Source organism: Alosa pseudoharengus, unplaced genomic scaffold, assembly GCF_046254945.1.
Source record: "Alosa pseudoharengus isolate Yale_2024_CS ecotype anadromous, Long Island Sound unplaced genomic scaffold, YU_APseudo_1.1 YU_APseudo_1.1_scf_7, whole genome shotgun sequence".
Classification (NCBI taxonomy): Eukaryota; Metazoa; Chordata; class Actinopteri; order Clupeiformes; family Clupeidae; genus Alosa; species Alosa pseudoharengus.
In genome coordinates this window covers 5,257,798-5,263,419 of record NW_027468859.1, presented here as the reverse complement: position 1 = coordinate 5,263,419, position 5,622 = coordinate 5,257,798, and the positions used below count along the sequence as shown (strand labels likewise).

Below are 5,622 nucleotides of genomic sequence, written 5' to 3'. Positions count from 1 at the left end.
CAATTTTTTTTTATTTGGAGAGCCCAGATGACTGAGTGTGTGAGTTATGATTGTTGCCTGCATTTACAGTTTTTTTCCAATTGCTAAAACACAATTTTGCAAACTATTGTGGTTTTATCAAAATATCACTGTTACCCTGGGAATCCAGAGTTCTCGCGGAAGCATTTGCTCAGCGAGAGACTCTGGCAACGAGTAATGATGCACGTAACTTTTGCCCCTTGCATCGCGGGGAACCAATCATATCTGTGTATCTGATATAGGTGGGCCAGAGGCGAGCTAAACAGATGACAGACGTACTGTAGTGTTATCCAATTGCGTCGAAGTCCGGAATCAGTCAGTTAAAATTGATCGTATAGTGTTATCCTATTGCGTCCAGTGAGATTTTCAAATGGGTGCTTGGTGCCGCCCCTCGAGTTGGGCCATTATGTTATTCGTGGCCAGGCCCTTAATCTTTCAGATTGGGTCTGGTCCTCCAGGCTAACACACTGTTGGGCATAATGAAAAGCACTCTCATCTTTAGTATGCTTTGCCATAATACTAAAACAAATTGTAGAATATTCTTCAGTTTGTTCACATAATTTTGCATACAGTATACACACACATGCTGTTGAAACATTTTTTTTTCACCAAACAAGTCAGTGCAACATATGCACAGCAGATATATTTACATTGGAGTGAACAAAAACATGCTCACAAAAACAGTAAACTGAAAAAGAAAATTGCAGAAAACTGTTGTTGTCTTCTTTGGCCATGAGCTCCTCTACCAGCTCTGACTCTTCCTCCCCCTCTCATTCTCACCCTAACTTCCTTTCTCTGCAATGTCTTCCATTGTTGTTGTAAAACAAAGAGAACCGTGTTCACTGCATTTGAAAAGTGCCATTTTGAATTGCAAAATGTGTGTAAAGCAGAGAAGTTGGGGGTTCGATTCCCGGCTTTCACTGTTATGTCAATGGCCTTCAATTTAATTGATATGTGTACGTCGCTTGTCTGCTAAATTAATTAATGTGAATGTAATCTTTACAACTCATTTGAAAATGTGTTGCAAGGCATAGAAAGTCCTCACTTTAGATAAGCTCACAAAATATCATTAACTAACCACTTGTAACTCCTGAGTTAATCATGAATTATAGTATTAGGAAGTGGTTTATAAAATATGTATCCTCACCCTAACTAATCATTAGTGCATGTGTATGTAACAACTGTTAAATAATGGAAATATTACTTCATCAACAAAATATTATTGCAAAATGTATTAAGTATTAACAATAATTCATAAACATATTTTAGATATAGGCTTATTTACTATGAACAAACTATTTATAACTGTGTGAACAAATGCTTCACTGATGATAAATTAGAAATTACTAATGATGAACAAACCATTAACTAATAAGCAGGGTGCGATTTGTAGGGGGGGATGGTGAGGATTTCCCCACCTCTGGTTGTCCTATCCCTACCTCTGCTAAATTATTTTTATCGTCGGGGGGGACAACATTTATCCCCCTCTGCCCCTCACATTGATTAATGCTACTTCATATAAGTAAAGCGCTGCAACGTGAGAACAGTCTAGTAGGCTAGCCTACATAATAATCTGACATCAGAAACGCACCGTCACCATCAGCACTGATGCTGCTGACACAGTGGCTGCGTGATAACTTAATTTGGCCTTGATCGTGCAGGACATTTCAGAATGTCGAGTGTGTAATCCATCATAAATGGCTAGGTTCAATGGAAAAGTTAGCTGGACAAATGAAAGAAAGCGAGAAGGATTCAGTGAAGCATAATAATGTTTTAGAACCTTCAAAATTAGAAAACTGATGCAACTGAGATGGAGGACAACTGCACGTAGAGTAGAACGTAGGCCTATTGTTCGAAGGAACTTACATTAAACGAGGAGATATTTGCTGAATGTCACAAAAAGTGTTACAGAAATTGCCTGGCATCGCTTATTCAATGGCTCTCTACCGAAACACCTGTAGTTTGCGGAGGACGAACGAGAAAGCACTCGTTTGATAAATCAGCCAGTAGTAGACAAATAACTTTTAGAAATAATCTGTCCTGCAAAAAACGAATGTTGGTGGGTATTTAAACTATCTAGTGGGTGTTTTAACAGCTGCAAGAAATAGAAGCTTCATGGTCTTTGTTCTGGTTCGTAAATTATTTTCATAAAACTTCAAGTTGCCCTATAACTTTACTCTCCAAACTCTTCACTGCACTGTAGGCAATTAACTGACAGTATGATAGGCTATTTATTTTCTGTAGGCTACAATAAACACATTTCTATCAGAAAGACTCAGGAAGGTACAATGAAAGATAACACGTTTTAATCCATCAAAGGATATACAAAAGGCATAAGCAACAATAAGACAGTCTTTGGCATAGGCCCCGTCCTCGGTCCAGGTCACAGAGTGTGCAGACCCTTGCAGATCCTGCCGGTATGAGACGGCAGGGGCGGAGCCTACCCCCTGGACATCTGGACAAGGCCAAACTGATGGTGGTTAGGGAGGGAGGGTGGGAACATCGAAAATCGGCACCTGAAAGCAACAGGCAGGTGCAAAGTAAAGTGATTATAAAGGCTGATGCAGACTGGTGATTGGTCGGAAGTAATGAATGAATGAGTGACGCATGCATTGAGTCTTCCTGACAGAATTTACGCTAACGCTTCCATTTCTATCAGAAAGACTCAGGAAGGTACAATGAAAGATAACACGTTTTAATCCATCAAAGGATATACAAAAGGCATAAGCAACAATAAGACAGTCTTTGGCATAGGCCCCGTCCTCGGTCCAGGTCACAGAGTGTGCAGACCCTTGCAGATCCTGCCGGTATGAGACGGCAGGGGCGGAGCCTACCCCCAAAGAATAAGAAAAAGATACCCACCAGAATGCTTAGATGGTTATCCTCTCTGAAATAAAGCATAACAACATTAAACAGTGCATGTTGTATTATCCGGTTGAGCTCGGGAGATGAATCAGAGAAAGCAAGACAGACAGCAGAGACAGATGAAGAATATACTATTAATAAAATAAACTGATAATTTGATGTGGATGATTATGATGGATTCAACCACCTGTGACTCAAATTCTATGATTGATTTAAAGTTATGGAAGGGAATTGCGCTTGCAGATGTTCAACCCATTGAACGAGACTGCTTGAGTGACTAGTGCTTGCAGAAGCTTAGCTTAAGGGTTGACTAACAACATGCAGGGCGATGAGCTTGCAATTACAAATGCTCAGGGTCAGTGCAGAGGATAGAGCCTGCAATTACAATGCTCAGGGTCAGTGCAGAGGATAGAGCCTGCAGTTGCAGATGCTCAGGGTCAGTGCAGCAGAATAGAGCTCGCAGTTGCAGATGCTCAGGGTTAGTGCAGCGGGATAGAGCATGCAGTTGCAAATGCTCGGGGGACAATGAGCTTGCAGTTGCAGAAGCTCAGGTTAGTGCAGAAGAAATAGCGCTTGCAGTTAAAGAAGATTATGACCTGCACAAATGCGACCAAGCCAGACGGGCACCAGAACGAAGAGATGAGTAATATGATTAAATTTAGATAACCACCACCAGACATTTGCAAGAGGAAGTACATTGACTACAAAATGCTCATTACTGCTGAGTGAGTCTTTAGTAATTAAGAACTCAGAAACCATACAGTCCATAGATTCTTGTGAGCCTTGTGACTAGCAAATGGAGTAGCTAGCTCTTAATTGATAAGCAAGTTGATGTAAAATATTACAGTTTGTGAACTCCATTTGTTACGGTTCAATGGTGAACAGAAGCTGCAAGGACAAGATGTACAGGAGATGAAATTAACGGACTACTGTCCATCCGGCAGAGGTAAAGCCATGTTAAAGAAGCTAAATAGCACAACGTATAGGCCTACTATTAGGATAGAAATGTAAACAAGCCAGGTTTAGATTAATGAATTAATTATGTTGACTTACCCAAAATAACAGCACGGTGTAGTGTCCATGACTGATTATATACGATTTAAGTACGACCCCTAAATGTGATGACTTTCCATGAGCAAGCCGCATCCAGAAGAAAATGACCAGCATGGTCTGCAGCGATTGCAGCGAAGTCGAGGAGCTTGCACAAGCTCAGAGCTTTCGTAAGCTCGGTTCTTGCACGGCAAGGATGTAATGCAATGTGGTGCAAATCCCTGTGGAAAGTGCTTAATGATCGTTCTCAGTCCAGGACCCGAAGCGTGGAGACCCTCGCAGATCCTGCCGGGTGAATACGGCAGGGGCGAAGCCTACCCCCAAAGAGAAAGATGGGAAAGGCCTACCCGAGGGTAGACGTGAGGCTGGGACACTTCCTGGAATAGAGCATAATCAAAGAGAACATTAATATGAGACAAATCCTTCGTTAATAGTAAAGTGATTCATGAAAGGAAATGAAACCAAGAACAGATGATAGGAAAAGTGTACTCTCTTGCGGGTACAGAAGACATAACCAGCATGGTCTGCAGCGATTGCAGCGGGGAGCTGCACGAGCTCAGAGCTTTCGTAAGCTCGGTTCTTGCACGGCAAGATGTAATGCAATGTGGTGCAAATCCCCGTGGTAAGTGCTTAATGATCGTTCGGTTCGATAACGATTGATTGCGATTTGATGATGCGATTCGAGTCGACTGTCGAGTCGAGTTGCGTATGTATATGATGAGTGAAGTGGGGTGATGGAAGGATAAAGGAAATTAACTGTTGTGACGTGATTACCCAAGGTTGCTTGTAGAAGCTGGACCAAGGGCGGCGGTGCGTAGTGACTAGAATGTATTAACACTTTATTCTGTGCCTAAAGTGCCGGCTGTGCGTAGTGACTGGAGAAGAGTGGCTCGGGTCCATCGTAATTAATATAATGCTTTAGCCGAGCCGAATAACCACCACCAGACCTTTGAAAGGTAGCTTACCTTATTTGACACTTGCAAGAGCTATTTGCGCATCTAGAAGGGCTTGATCCTGAGGTCTTATATAGGACTCGTAAGCCGACGAAGGCCATCTTCCGAGCAACTTGATAGAGGATGCAGGTAATCCTAGAGCGGCTGCTGACGTTGCAGCGCCGATGCGAAAGGGATGGCCAGTATATTGGGAGGTTGAGAGCCCGCAGCTACCAACCACTGTCGACAAGCGGATTCTGAACCATTGTTTAGACATAGATAACCCAGTGGGTAGAAGAAAGAGGTGCATTAGGAGAAGTGTGTGGGTGAAGTTTAAGATAGTTGATCGTAGAATTATAGGGACAGAAGAGTTATTTACTTTAGAATCTCTGATAATGACAACAGAACCTGAGGTGTCCATTTTGGAATGTTTCAGAAATACATAGAAGTGGGAGGAGAAGAGGATGGCTGAGCAAGCCAGATCCTGAGAAGGGTTAAGAACCTGGCTGTCAGAACAAAATTCCCCGGAGCGCATGAACCCATAGAAAGCCATGAGGAACACGGCTTCAAGGAGTGAATGATAGGGAGTGAAAAGAGAGCCAGGGTTAACTAACCAGCAGCAGACCTAAGGACACAACAGGACAAGACAAAATACAATCAACAGATACATAGCTGGAGTACACTAGCACTTATGGATGGTCGCTGTGGATGATTTAGCATAACTAAAATAGACAAAAGATGGAAGAGTAATCCTCAT

General features: G+C 42.3%; 1 long non-coding RNA gene across 1 annotated transcript; it reads right to left on the bottom strand.

The window, feature by feature from the left end:
- Positions 1-2,302: 2,302 nt before the first annotated feature.
- On the bottom strand, positions 2,303-4,702 carry LOC143109535 (uncharacterized). The gene is made up of 2 exons (XR_012983891.1): positions 3,937-4,702; positions 2,303-2,905 (listed from the first exon to the last, which is right to left on the bottom strand). It is a non-coding gene; the product is annotated as an uncharacterized LOC143109535 (long non-coding RNA).
- Positions 4,703-5,622: the final 920 nt, after the last annotated feature.